At 38.9% G+C, this 16,110-nt stretch overlaps 1 pseudogene; it reads left to right on the forward strand.

Annotated features, from left to right (window-relative positions):
• LOC128660037 (zinc finger protein 850-like) overlaps window positions 1-15,597 on the forward strand; it is a 353,233-nt pseudogene extending 337,636 nt beyond the window's left edge.
• The last annotated feature ends 513 nt before the right edge of the window (window positions 15,598-16,110 follow it).

The raw sequence follows: 16,110 nt of genomic DNA on the forward strand, positions 1-16,110 counted from the left end.
TACAGCAAGCCTGTATGTGTTTATCTTTTAGCCTTCTTGACACTTGCAATATGTAAATTATGTCAATACATAATCAAATGAGTAAGTGGGTGTGAAAAGTGTTCAACTCCAGGTGAAGTTTTTATCCTATCAGGTTGCTTTATAACACATATAAGGCTCATGGGAACTGACTGTAGCTACGATTACGTCCAGCAGAGCCGAAACGCATCAGCATAAGTCCCTGGAGTGTACACTTTCCTCCCGTTGAGCCTTTGGAGTGTGTATTGCTCTTTTATATACACAAGCTGGTTTTAAGTATTTTCAATAAAGACGTTCCTTTACAAGCCGAGTCTACATGTGCACCTTAATTGTGGCTGTCAGTTGTTTGAAACAAAGGACTGCACTGCAGCGGTCGGCTGATTCCTGCTTCTTGTTGCGCCACCCACCTCAGAAGACCATCCAATCAGATGTTGAGAATATCGGACACAGCAGATGACGTCACACACCGAACAGTGAGTGAGCCAGGAGGGGAGAATACTCGACTACACTTCAGGTAAAGCTGGTGATATATACCGGACTGATTGTGTTTACTACGGTCATAGTTATTCCCTGTGGACGGGTCACGTCACGTATGTTCATTAGAGGCTATGTTTGTAAATAATATCTGCTCAAGAGATGGAGTACAGTGGATGAGGTGGGTGGGTTATGGAGACCTGAAGACCTGAGACATTACAACTTTGTCCATTACATTGCATAATTGCCATACAAGGTTCAAAGGTCATATACCCCTTGTTAAAGTCTGCAAGTTCCGTCTTAAATTTTGATTTTAAGAGTCCATGAGGCCCACCCTTTTTTTGGTGGTTATGATTTTTTTGTATAAAGCACAATTATTTCCAAATTCCTTTGTTGATGATTTTTACTCCTTTCTTTATCACCCCACTACTTGGTTATTCGTTAAACTGAATTGTGGGTGTGGTGAGGGGTGTATTTATAGGCATTTTGAGGTTTGGGAAACTTTGCCCCTCCTGGTAGGATTGTATATCCCATATGTCACTAACTCATGGACTCTTGCCAATATGAAAGAAATGAATTTATCAGGTAAGTTACATAAATTATGTTTTATCAGTTAAGCATAAATTTTGTTTTTTAAATTTCGAAACCATTTAGAATGGGTGTTTTTGGTGGTTGTAGACATGTAACAGATTTTACTGGTCAAATTTAGAAAAGGTGTGTTTTTTTTTCCATTTTTTTCATCATATTTTATTAAAAAAATTATAGTAAATTATATGATATGTAGAAAATAATGGTATCTTTAGAGAGTCCATTTAACCCCTTGAGTACTAATGATGGCTCTGAGCCGTCGCAGAGTTTCCCACTCAGGTGCTAACGACGGATCAGAGCTGTCGCTAGCACTCTCCCACCTTGAGCAAGATATGGGGGCTACAACCCGCTCCTACCCCGGAGATCAGGCCTGTATAGTGACAGGCATCGCCGGGACTTCACGTTTTGTGCAGTGACATCACATGCAATTACGTGATGACATCACCCCACAACTTTATTTAAAAATTACAATGACAAGTATAGGGAAAGGGGGCATGCTGCTTAGAAGCCTGTATCTTAGGCATCTAAGCAGCTACAGACCCCTAAGACCCACCGTTGGAAAGGTAATCGCCTAACCTTTCCAATGGTTTAAGTCTTGTGGATCTGAAAAAAAATATTATAATTTTTTTTTTTTTTTAAATTAAATAAGCTTAGCACCCCAGTGGGAAAGTGTTTTGCACTCAAAGGGTTAATGGCGAGAAAAAGGTTTATAATATGTGTGGGTGCAGTTAATGAGTAAGAGGAAAATTACAGCTAAACACAAACACTGCAGAAAAGTTAAAATAGCCCTGGTCTTTAACGGTAAGAAAATTGAAAAATGTTCTGGTCTCTAAGAGTTAATTTTAATATATGCAGCTTTACAGATATTTAACAATTTATGAGTATTTTTTTTTTACTATTTTCTTATTTTAAAAAAAATGCTTGATGATGCTAATTTATAACAAACTCATAAAACTGCATGTCTGTTATTTTAGAAATTCTGTAAAATGCTATATTTTAGGCTTTTGTAAAGTATGGATTTATGTTAAAAAATGACAGAGCAATATGGTTTGTGTATATGGATATAGGTTTATATTATATGTATAGAAATAAATGTCGCATATCTGATGGTGGCTTCTTTTAAATACCAAAAGTAATGCAGTGACTAATTACAAAAGCACACAGTTAGTTGCAGAGTACAGCAATTTATATGTGTAGAATAAAATATAAGCACAGTCAAAAACCATACACTCCTAGAAAACCAAAGAGTTCATCAAATGTGAAATAACAAATTGGTATCAGTATAGAATAACAACTCTTGTACAGAGGAAAAGTTTATGGGTAAATGAGACTGCTGCCCAATAATCCACTAGCCTCTGCCTTTAAGCCGGTACATTAGTTTGACATGGGTAGTTCTTCTACCTCTCAGAGTGTCAATGGATACTTCATTAGTCCTTCGGCTATGGCGGGCGTCCGTGCAGATCTATGGCAAGCTCAGGCTCCTCCTTCCCATGTGGTGTGGCTCCTGCCAATCAATTTAGAGATACATTCTCCGAATCTCCCTGGAAGCAAAAGAGTAATGAGAACCAGCTTGGGAGTAGGTCAATGTGGGAAAAAAAGGAGAGAAGTGGTTCTTCAAAATGATAAAATCCAAAATTTATTTGCACAAGTTAAAATGACGGTAAGCAACACATGGACTCATACAATCGGATGGCGTAGCATTGGATGGCTTACGCATTTCGGCTTACACAGCCATAGTCATAGCCTGACTGATTGTCTGATTGACGTCATCTGATTGTATGAGTCCATGTGTTTACCCTCTTTAAAACTTGTGCAAATAAATTTTGTATTTTATCATTTTGAAGAACCACTTCTCTCCTTTTTTTCACATTAGAATAAAATATATATAAAAAATGTATGCTAGAAAGATTAGAAAAAGAAACAGTACAGTTAGTTAACAAACCATAAAAGGGTCAAATTATTAATATTGAAATACTCAGCATTGTATCACATGTATCTAATAAAATGTTAATATTTATACATCTGTTTGCAACTAATTTAAGTTAAAGGGACAGTCAACAATAGAATTTTTGTTGTTTAAAGGGACATTATACACTCCGTTTTTTCTTTGCATAAATGTTTTGTAGATGATCTATTTATATAGCCCATAAAGTTGTTGTTTTTTTAAATGTATAATTTTGCTTATTTTTAAATTACATTGCTCTGATTTTCAGACTCCTAACCAAGCCCCAAAGTTTTAGTAAAATACAGACAGATACCTACTCCAGCTTGCTCCTGTTTGTGTAAAGGGTCTTTTCATATGCAAAAGAAGGGGGAGGGGGAGTGTCTTATTTCCCACTTGCAGTGGGCTTTCCAGCAACCTTTTCAACAGAGCTAAACTGAGAGCTTCTAAGTACGTTTTTAAACAGTTTTATACTGGATTTTTATATCAGTATCTGTGCATTTATTCTATATAGTAGTGTCTATTACATGCAGTCATATGAAAATTGGTGTATACTGTTCCTTTAAAAAGAAAGATAATCCCTTTATTACCCATTCCCCAGTTTTGTATAACCAACACTGTTATAGAAATACACTTTTTATCTCTGTGATTACCTTGTATCTAAGCGTCTGCAAACTGCCCCCTTATTTCAGTTCTTTTGACAGACTTGCATTTTAGCCAATCAGTGCTCACTCCTTTGTAACTTCACGTGCATGAACTCAACGTTATCTATACGAAACACATGAACTAATGCCCTCTAGTGGTCATAATGCATTCAGATTAGAGGCAGTCTTCAATGTCTAAGAAATTAGCATATGAACCTCCTAGGTTTAGATTTCAACTAAGAATACCAATAGAACAAAGCAAAATTGGTGATAAAAGTAAATTGGAAAGTTGTTTAAAAAGACATTTCCTATTTAAATCATGAAAGTTTTTTGGCCTTGACTGTCCCTTTTAAAATAACAATTTCCATCAATACAAACATAATATAATGCTGTATCCTGAGGTATTTTAGGACACAATAGAAAATACTCCCACATTTAAATAAACAGTTTGTTTCCTCCTTGCTTATCCATATGATAATCACACCCTGAGGGGGAGACAGGGACTCTGTATTCATGTGACACCAGAGGGGACAATAGACATGTATATGAAAACAAAAGTCCAAGTGTGACCCTCTCATTGTCTCCCAACTGACAAGTTGTACTCATGTGAGTCACACAGAGAAAAGTGACACTCCCACATTAGTATAAATATCTGTGTAACACTCAGTGATATCACAGGAGGAACCAGTTAGACTTCATACTTACAGATCTTCTGCTAAACGGTAATATGCAAACTCTGACTGAAATCTTTATTAGCAGCCTCACACTGTTGTGTTTTATTTAATGATGAGAAAATATTGTTCTGTATTTTGTTATGATAGAGATAAACAATTTCACTTCACATAAGAAACTGAGTTTATGTAAAAAAAAACAACTCAACTTTACTTATTTAATTTTTTTTCTATATTTTTTATGCTGTGTTAATGAATTTATTGCTTAATTTCTCTTGTTAAGTGTATCCAGTCCACGGATCATCCATTACTTGTGGGATATTCTCCTTCCCAACAGGAAGTTGCAAGAGGATCACCCACAGCAGAGCTGCTATATAGCTCCTCCCCTCACTGCCATATTCAGTCATTCTCTTGCAACTCTCAACTAAGATGGAGGTCGTAAGAGGACTGTGGTGTTTTATACTTAGTTTATTTCTTCAATCAAAAGTTTGTTATTTTTAAATGGTACCGGAGTGTACTGTTTATCTCAGGCAGTATTTAGAAGAAGAATCTGCCTGCGTTTTCTATGATCTTAGCAGAAGCAACTAAGATCCTTTGCTGTTCTCACATATTCTGAGGAGTGAGGTAACTTCAGAGGGGGAATAGCGTGCAGGTTTTCCTGCAATAAGGTATGTGCAGTTAAAATATTTTTCTAGGGATGGAATTTGCTAGAAAATGCTGCTGATACCGAAGTAATGTAAGTAAAGCCTTAAATGCAGTGATAGCGACTGGTATCAGGCTTATTAATAGAGATACATACTCTTATAAAAGTGTATTTTAAAACATTTGCTGGCATGTTTAATCGTTTTTTACGTATGTTTGGTGATAAAACTTATTGGGGCCTAGTTTTTTCCACATGGCTGGCTTGAATTTTGCCTAGAAACAGTTCCCTGAGGCTTCCCACTGTTGTAATATGAGTGGGAGGGGCCTATTTTGGCATTTTTTTTGCACAGCAAAAATTACAGACACAGACATCCAGCTTCTTCCTGCATGATCCAGGACTTCTCTGAAGGGCTCAAAAGGCTTCAAAAGTCGTATTGAGGGAGGTAAAAAGCCACAGTAGAGCTGTGGCAGTTGTTGTGACTGTTTAAAAAAGTTTTTGTCATTTGTTATTCCGTTTTTGGTATTAAGGGGTTAATCATCCATTTGCAAGTGGGTGCAATGCTCTGCTAACTTGTTACATACACTGTAAAAAATTCGTTAGTGTAACTGCATTTTTTCACTGTTATTTCAAAATTTGGGAAAATTTGTGTTTCTTAAAGGCACAGTAACGTTTTTTATATTGCTTGTAAACTTGTTTTAAAGTGTTTTCCAAGCTTGCTAGTCTCATTGCTAGTCTGTTTAAACATGTCTGACACAGAGGAACCTACTTGTTCATTATGTTTGAAAGCCATGGTGGAGCCCCATAGGAGAATGTGTACTAAATGTATTGATTTCACCTTAAACAGTAAAGATCAGTCTTTATCTATAAAAGAATTATCACCAGAGGGTTCTGTCGAGGGGGAAGTTATGCCGACTAACTCTCCCCATGTGTCAGACCCTTCGCCTCCCGCTCAGGGGACGCACGCTAATATGGCGCCTATTACATCAGGGACGCCCATAGCGATTACCTTGCAGGACATGGCTGCAATCATGAATAATACCCTGTCAGAGGTATTATCTAGATTGCCTGAATTAAGAGGCAAGCGCGATAGCTCTTGGGTTAGGAGAGATACAGAGCGCGCAAATGCTGTTAGAGCCATGTCTGATACTGCGTCACAGTATGCAGAACATGAGGACGGAGAGCTTCAGTCTGTGGGTGACATCTCTGACTCGGGGAAACCTGATTCAGAGATTTCTAATTTTAAATTTAAGCTTGAGAACCTCCGTGTATTGCTTGGGGAGGTATTAGCTGCTCTGAATGATTGTAACACAGTTGCTATTCCAGAGAAATTGTGTAGGCTGGATAGATACTATGCGGTGCCGGTGTGTACTGATGTTTTTCCTATACCTAAAAGGCTTACAGAAATTATTAGCAAGGAGTGGGATAGACCCGGTGTGCCCTTTTCCCCACCTCCTATATTTAGAAAAATGTTTCCAATAGACGCCACTACACAGGACTTATGGCAGACGGTCCCTAAGGTGGAGGGAGCAGTTTCTACTTTAGCAAAGCGTACCACTATCCCGGTTGAGGACAGTTGTGCTTTTTCAGATCCAATGGATAAAAAATTGGAGGGTTACCTTAAGAAAATGTTTATTCAACAAGGTTTTATTTTACAGCCCCTTGCATGCATTGCGCCTGTCACTGCTGCGGCGGCATTCTGGTTTGAGGCCCTGGAAGAGGCCATCCAGACAGCTCCATTGAATGAAATTATTGACAAGCTTAGAACGCTTAAGCTAGCTAACTCATTTGTTTCTGATGCCATTGTTCATTTGACTAAACTAACGGCTAAGAATTCCGGATTCACCATCCAGGCGCGTAGGGTGCTATGGCTTAAATCCTGGTCAGCTGACGTGACTTCAAAGTCTAAATTACTCAACATTCCTTTCAAGGGGCAGACCTTATTCGGGCCTGGCTTGAAGGAAATTATTGCTGACATTACTGGAGGCAAGGGTCATACCCTTCCTCAGGACAGGGCCAAATCAAAGGCTAATTTTCGTGCCTTTCGAAATTTCAAGGCAGGAGCAGCATCAACTTCCTCCGCTTCAAAACAAGAGGGAACTGTTGCTCATTCCAGACAGGCCTGGAAACCTAACCAGTCCTGGAACAAGGGCAAGCAGGCCAGAAAGCCTGCTGCTGCCCCCAAGACAGCATGTAGGAACGGCCCCCTATCCGGAAATGGATCTAGTGGGGGGCAGACTTTCTCTCTTCGCCCAGGCGTGGGCAAGAGATGTTTAGGATCCCTGGGCGTTGGAGATCATATCTCAGGGATATCTTCTGGACTTCAAAGCTTCTCTTCCACAAGGGAGATTTCATCTTTCAAGGTTATCAGCAAACCAGATAAAGAAAAGGCATTCCTAAGCTGTGTGCAAGACCTCCTAGTAATGGGAGTGATCCATCCAGTTCCGCGGACGGAACAAGGACAGGGATTTTATTCAAATCTGTTTGTGGTTCCCAAGAAAGAGGGAACCTTCAGACCAATCTTGGATCTAAAGATCTTAAACAAATTCCTCAGAGTTCCATCATTCAAAATGGAAACTATTCGGACCATCCTACCCATGATCCAAGAGGGTCAGTACATGACCACAGTGGACTTAAAGGATGCCTACCTTCACATACCGATTCACAAAGATCATCATCGGTTCCTAAGGTTTGCCTTTCTAGACAGGCATTACCAATTTGTAGCTCTTCCCTTCGGGTTGGCCACTGCCCCGAGAATTTTTACAAAGGTTCTGGGCTCACTTCTGGCGGTTCTAAGACCGCGAGGCATAGCGGTGGCTCCGTATCTAGACGACATCCTGATCCAGGCGTCAAGCTTTCAAATTGCCAAGTCTCATACAGAGATAGTTCTGGCATTTCTGAGGTCGCATGGGTGGAAAGTGAACGTGGAAAAGAGTTCTCTATCACCACTCACAAGAGTCTCCTTCCTAGGGACTCTTATAGATTCTGTAGAGATGAAAATTTACCTGATGGAGTCCAGGTTATCAAAACTTCTAAATGCTTGCCGTGTCCTTCATTCCATTCCACGCCCGTCAGTGGCTCAGTGCATGGAAGTAATCCGCTTAATGGTAGCGGCAATGGACATAGTGCCATTTGCGGCGCCTACATCTCAGACCGCTGCAATTATGCATGCTAAGTCAGTGGAATGGGGATTACTCAGATTTGTCCCCTCTACTAAATCTGGATCAAGAGACCAGAGATTCTCTTCTCTGGTGGCTTTCTCGGGTCCATCTGTCCAAGGGTATGACCTTTCGCAGGCCAGATTGGACGATTGTAACAACAGATGCCAGCCTTCTAGGTTGGGGCGCAGTCTGGAACTCCCTGAAGGCTCAGGGATTGTGGAATCAGGAGGAGAAACTCCTCCCAATAAATATTCTGGAGTTAAGAGCAATATTCAATGCTCTTCTAGCTTGGCCTCAGTTTGCAACACTGAGGTTCATCAGATTTCAGTCGGACAACATCACGACTGTGGCTTACATCAACCATCAAGGGGGAACCAGGAGTTCCCTAACGATGTTAGAAGTCTCAAAGATAATTCGCTGGGCAGAGTCTCACTCTTGCCACCTGTCAGCGATCCACATCCCAAGCGTAGAGAACTGGGAGGCGGATTTTCTAAGTCGTCAGACTTTTCATCCGGGGGAGTGGGAACTCCATCCGGAGGTGTTTGCTCAACTGGTCCATCGTTGGGGCAAACCAGAACTGGATCTCATGGCGTCTCGCCAGAACGCCAAGCTTCCTTGTTACGGATCCAGGTCCAGGGACCCGGGAGCAACGCTGATAGATGCTCTAGCAGCTCCTTGGTTCTTCAACCTGGCCTATGTGTTTCCACCGTTTCCTCTGCTTCCTCGACTGATTGCCAAAATCAAACCGGAGAGAGCATCGGTGATTCTGATAGCGCCTGCGTGGCCACGCAGGACCTGGTATGCAGACCTAGTGGACATGTCATCTCTTCCACCATGGACTCTGCCTCTGAGGCAGGACCTTCTAATACAAGGTCCTTTCAATCATCCAAATCTAATTTCTCTGAGACTGACTGCATGGAGATTGAACGCTTGATTCTATCAAGGCGTGGCTTCCCCCGAGTCAGTCATTGATACCTTAATACAGGCTCGGAAGCCTGTCACCAGGAAAATCTACCATAAGATATGGGGTAAATATCTTTATTGGTGTGAATCCAAGAGTTACTCATGGAGTAAGGTTAGGATTCCTAGGATATTGTCCTTTCTCCAAGAGGGTTTGGACAAAGGCTTATCAGCTAGTTCTTTAAAAGGACAGATCTCTGCTCTGTCTATTCTTTTGCACAAGCGTCTGGCAGAAGTTCCAGACGTCCAGGCATTTTGTCAGGCTTTGGTTAGGATTAAGCCTGTGTTTAAAACTGTTGCTCCCCCGTGGAGCTTAAACTTGGTTCTTAAAGTTCTTCAGGGAGTTCCGTTTGAACCCCTTCATTCCATTGATATTAAACTTTTATCTTGGAAAGTTCTGTTTTTGATGGCTATTTCCTCGGCTCGAAGAGTCTGAGTTATCTGCCTTACATTGTGATTCTCCTTATCTGATTTTTCATTCAGACAAGGTAGTTCTGCGTACCAAACCTGGGTTTTTACCTAAGGTGGTTTCTAACAGGAATATCAATCAAGAGATTGTTGTTCCATCATTGTGTCCTAATCCTTCTTCAAAGAAGGAACGTCTTTTGCATAATCTGGACGTAGTCCGTGCCTTGAAGTTTTACTTACAGGCTACTAAAGATTTTCGTCAAACATCTGCCCTGTTTGTCGTTTACTCTGGACAGAGGAGAGGTCAAAAAGCTTCGACAACCTCTCTCTCCTTTTGGCTTCGGAGCATAATACGCTTAGCCTATGAGACTGCTGGACAGCAGCCCCCTGAAAGGATTACAGCTCATTCTACTAGAGCTGTGGCTTCCACCTGGGCCTTTAAAAATGAGGCCTCTGTTGAACAGATTTGCAAGGCTGCGACTTGGTCTTCGCTTCACACCTTTTCAAAATTTTAGAAATTTGACACTTTTGCTTCTTCGGAGGCTGTTTTTGGGAGAAAGGTTCTACAGGCAGTGGTTCCTTCCGTTTAAGTTCCTGCCTTGTCCCTCCCATCATTCGTGTACTTTAGCTTTGGTATTGCTATCCCACAAGTAATGGATGATCCGTGGACTGGATACACTTAACAAGAGAAAACATAATTTATGCTTACCTGATAAATTTATTTCTCTTGTAGTGTATCGGTCGAATGACTGGATATGGCAGTGAGGGGAGGAGCTATATAGCAGCTCTGCTGTGGGTGATCCTCTTGCAACTTCCTGTTGGGAAGGAGAATATCCCACAAGTAATGGATGATCCGTGGACTGGATACACTACAAGACAAATAAATTTATCAGGTAAGCATAAATTATGTTTTTTCCATTAAAAAGGCTAATTTAGTACATTATAATTTACTGCAGTTTGTAAAATGAATGTTTGTAGCAGAACCAAACCATATTTTCATGCTTGAGGAGGTCTGTTCAAAAATACATTTGTGGGAGTTGTTCCTGTTATTCAATGAGCAATAGCTTTTTTAAGTATCGGCCAATTAGAATCCTGCATTTCCCTATAGGTTTATAATTAACTGTATATTAGTGTGAAGCTGCTATTTTCTCCAGTAATAAATATCACTCAGCTTATGGCCCTGTTGTATCAGTCTCATCACATTTACTGATCTAATCATAAATATCTTGTGATCTGCATATTATTTTATTTCTAATGAGGTTATTTTATAATACATTTCTTATTTCTATTAGCTGCACCTGTTTATCATCAGAACGTTTATCCCACTGATCTGTGACTGATTCTTGTTGTTAGTAAAGACCTTAGTAAGTGTATTCTGCACCTTCAGCTGCTGCTGTTTGTGTCACATGATCACAGATTTAAAGGGACAGTTTTTCACTTAAAATAACAAGAAACCCCAAATGTTTTTCATCATTTAAATAGAACATATAATTTTCAACAACTTTCCAACTGACCTCTATTTTGATATTTTCTTTATTCTCTAGGTATTCTTTACTGAAGCAGCAGCAATTCACTACTGGGAGCTAGCTGAACACATAAGGTGAGCCAATGACAAGAGGCTTGTGTGTGCCACTAATCAGCAGCTTGCACACCATAGTGCATAGTTTGCTTTGTCACAAACGTCCCCAAGGGAATAAAGCAGATTTGATAATAGAAGGAAATTGGAAATTTGTTTAAATTTAAATCATAAAAGTGTAATTTTGACTTTGCTGTCCCTTTAATGTGTTTCTAATTACTTGTTTTACCGGTGTATAAAATAGTATAAAGTGTATGGGAAATTTCACCTTTTAGCTTTAGTTTTTATGTAAAATAACTGTTTGCTGTTTGTAATTTATTTTCATTATTAAATTGTACACAGCCTTTTAAATAACCTAAGGCAGCGGCTCCTACTTAGCATATGCAGGAGTTCCCGTTATATAAAAATATGAGTCTGTGATTGGCTGATAGCTGTCACATGTTACAGGTGCAGAACTACATTTAGAGAATACAATTTTAAACAACTTTCTAATTTACTTCTATTATTTGCTTCCTTCTCTTGTTATCCTTTGCTGAAAGCTTTATCTAGGAAATCTCAGGAGCAGCAGAGAGCCTAGGTTCTAGCTGTTTATTGATAGCTGCATATATATATATAAATATATATATATATATATATATATATATATATATATTCCGATTGTGATTGGCTTACCCATAAGTTCAGTTAGAAACCATTAGTGCATTGCTGCTACTTCAACAAATGATACCAAGAGAATGAAACAAATTAGATTATTAAATTAAATTAGAAAGTTGTTTACAATTGTATTCTCTATCTGAATCATGAAAGAAAACCTTTGGATTTGATGTCCCTTTAATCAGAACCATTATTTATTATTATCTGTCTAAACCATTTAATATATGTTTTACAGATACGGCCAGAGCACTGAGAGATATCAGGTATTGATGTAACTGGAGTGAATAAGGGAACCTTCTTCCTGAGCACAGACATTGGAGCCTGTTATCAGCATGAACTCATATGTGTTAGGTGAGTAAAATAGATATTATGCTGACTTTAATTACTGGGAAAATAGACTAGACCACTCATTAAACAAATATAAACAATTATATTTATATCTGCATCTTTAAGAACATTTTTGTCAGTAACAGTTAAAGAAGGAACAACCCCCATTTTGCTAAGGAGTAGGGTAAAAAAAATACTACTCCCCCTCTGTCCTTTTAGACAGACCATGTCTAACAACTGCCTATCCTCATCCCAAGACTGGGTTCATTACTCAGAACACCTGCAACTACACCTTCCCCTGCCCTGGCCTCGCTCATGGAACACCCACAACTCCCCCAGTGTTTCCCACCCCAGAACCACCACTGAATTGTGTGATTAATTTTACAGTGAGTATTATGAAACTAATAAAGTTTTTGGCTGTTTATATAAATAGAAGAACCACAGCCGAAAGCTAAAGATTATCATAAGGTCACTGGTTCTTACCCTCTAAAGCATCTCACACTTATCATTAGTCTGTGATGATTAAGACATCATGTTCTCACCCAACTGGTTGAGCATAAGCCGGGCAGGGCTGTATGTGCATTTGCTTATGCAATATTAAATGAGGATGGTGGATGCCACCTCTCTTGCCCAGAATACAGATGTACTTGTTCCCTGACTGAGAACATTATCCACACGCAACTTATTTAATGCGGCCCTATAAGTTGTTTTCATCAGTAATCAGTAATTTAGGTTAAGTTACTATGATGTATTAATGTTTACATTCTATGTCATCCTTTCTTAATTTGTGATTTAAAGGTAAATAAATTTAAAGATACAAAATGGAAGACATTTTTGAGTATAATTTTTTTTTTATTGAGATGGATTATATTATAAATGAATAAAATCTTATATTTCTTTATTCTATTTCTTTTTATGTAGACAATCACGGCAATAGTTCATATCTATCCTTCACTACAGGATGCATCAGAATGATACCGCAAACTCCATTAGTCTTAGACACTAATGACTATTCACAAACATAGGGGATATCACAGCAGATATTTAAATGAGATGATGAATTTGCAGGAACTGGGAAGCAATCATTATGTACAGAGAGTAATTTAGTAATGAAACAAGAGGACAACATTTATGACTTATCTAGTGATATTATTATCCCCAAGCATAAACCACAAACATTTACTGAGTTTTCAAAACATATTAAAGAAGGGAAAAGTCTACAGTCTAGCCAAATAATTCATACAAGGGAGCAACCTTTCCAATGTACAGTGTGAGAAAAGCTTTAGATGGGAGTCACATCTACTAAATCGCTACAAAATTCACACAGGTGAGAAACCACACACATGTACTGTGTGCGGCAAATGTTTTACACAAATGGATAATCTGAAAACTCATAAAAATATTTGCACAGGAGAAAAGCCTTTCACATGTACAGAGTGTGGAAAAAGTTTTACACAAAAGAGTCATCTGAAAAGTCATGAAAGGATTCACACAGGGGAAAAGCCTTTCACATGTACAGTGTGTAGAAAAAGTTTTACACAAAAGAGTGATCTGAAAAACCATGAAAGGATTCACACAGGGGAAAAGCCTTTCACATGTACAGAGTGTGGAAAAAGTTTCACAAAAATAAGTAGTCTGAAAATTCATGAAAGGAGTCACACAGGAGAAAAGCCTTTCACATGTACAGAGTGTGGAACAAGTTTTACACAAATAAATAGTCTGAAAATTCATGAAAGGATTCACACAGGAGAAAAGCCTTTCACATGTACAGAGTGTGGAAAAAGTTTTACACAAAAGAGTGATCTGAAAAACCATGAAAGGATTCACACAGGGGAAAAGCCTTTCACATGTACAGAGTGTGGAAAAAGTTTCACACAAATAAGTAGTCTGAAAATTCATGAAAGGAGTCACACAGGGGAAAAGCCTTTCACATGTACAGAGTGCGGAAAAAGTTTTACACAAATGGATTGTCTGAAAACTCATGAAAGGATTCACACAGGAGAAAAGCCTTTCACGTGTACAGAGTGTGGAAAAAGTTTTACAAGAATGGATTGTCTGAAAACTCATGAAAGGATTCACACAGGAGAAAAGCCTTTCATGTGTACAGAGTGTGGAAAAAGCTTTACACAAAAAAATTATCTGAAAAGTCATGAAAGGATTCATACTGGGGAAAAGCTGTTCACATGTACAGAGTGTGGAAAAAGTTTTGCAAAAAAAAGTGATCTGAAAATCCATGAAAGGATTCACACAGGAGAAAAGCCTTTCACATGTACAGAGTGTGGAAAAAGTTTTACACAAAATAGTCATCTGAAAAAGCATGAATGGATTCACAAAGGGGAAAAGCTATTCAGATGTACAGAGTGTGGAAAAAGTTTTGCACAAATGAGTAATCTGGAAAGTCATGAAAGGAGTCACACAGGGGAAAAGCCGTTTACATGTACAGAGTGTGGAAAAAGTTTTACATATAAGAGTGATCTGAAAAGTCATGAAAGGAGTCACACAGGAGAAAAGCCTTTCACATGTACAGAGTGTGGAAAAAGTTTTACATACGAGTGATCTGAAAAGTCATGAAATGAGTCACACAGGAGAAAAACCGTTCATATGTACAGAGTGTGGAAAATGTTTTACAGAAAAGAGTAATCTGAAAAAGCATGAAATGATTCACACAGGGGAAAAGCCTTTCACATGTACAGAGTGTGGAAAATGTTTTACAGAAAAGAGTAATCTGAAAAGTCATGAAAGGAGTCACACAGGGGAAAAGCCTTTCACATGTATAGGGTGTGGAAAAAGATTTACACAAAAGAGTAATCTGAAAAAGCATGAATGGATTCACACAGGGGAAAAGCTATTCAGATGTACAGAGTGTGGAAAAAAGTTTTGCACAAATGAGTAATCTGGAAAGTCATGAAAGGAGTCACACAGGGGAAAAGTCTTTGACATGTACAGAGTGTGGAAAAAGTTTTACACGAATGGATTGTCTGAAAACTCATGAAAGGATTCACACAGGAGTAAAGCCTTTCATGTGTACAGAGTGTGGAAAAAGCTTTACACAAAAAAATTATCTGAAAAGTCATGAAAGGATTCACACTGGGGAAAAGCTGTTCACATGTACAGAGTGTGGAAAAGGTTTACAGAAAAGAGTAATCTGAAAAAGCATAAAATGATTCACACAGGAGAAAAGCCTTTCATGTGTAGAGTGTGGAAAACGTTTTACACAAATGGATTGTCTGAAAACTCATGAAAGGATTCACACAGGAGTAAAGCCTTTCACATATACAGAGTGTGGAATAAGTTTTGCACACATGAGTAAACTGAAAACTCATGTGTGGAAAAAGTTTTGCACACATGAGTAAACTGAAAACTCATGAGAGGATTCACAAGGGAAGAAACCTTTCACATGTTTAGAAAGTGGAAAAAAGGTTTTTATTGAAATCACAAAACACCAAATATTTACACACAAACTTTATATACACAGTGCACAAACCTTTTTACAATTATCCTAAAGAGGACAAACTCTCTAAATAGAAGCATCAAAAAGGATGATATTGTAAATAATACTTTCTTTCATGTAATTAGCAAGAGTCCATGAGCTAGTGACGTATGGGATATACATTCCTACCAGGAGGGGCAAAGTTTCCCAAACCTCAAAATGCCTACAAATACACCCCTCACCACACCCACAAATCAGTTTTACAAACTTTGCCTCCGATGGAGGTGGTGAAGTAAGTTTGTGCTAGATTCTACGTTGATATGCGCTCCGCAGCAAGTTGGAGCCCGGTTTTCCTCTCAGCGTGCAGTGAATGTCAGAGGGATGTGAGGAGAGTATTGCCTATTTGAATGCAGTAATCTCCTTCTAAGGGGTCTATTTCATAGGTTCTCTGTTATCGGTCGTAGAGATTCATCTCTTACCTCCCTTTTCAGATCGACGATATACTCTTATATATACCATTACCTCTGCTGATTCTCGTTTCAGTACTGGTTTGGCTATCTGCTATAAGTAGATGAGTGTCCTGGGGTAAGTAAGTCTTATTTTCTGTGACACTCCTA

This window comes from Bombina bombina, chromosome 5 (genome assembly GCF_027579735.1).
Source record: "Bombina bombina isolate aBomBom1 chromosome 5, aBomBom1.pri, whole genome shotgun sequence".
In the NCBI taxonomy this organism is placed as follows: Eukaryota; Metazoa; Chordata; class Amphibia; order Anura; family Bombinatoridae; genus Bombina; species Bombina bombina.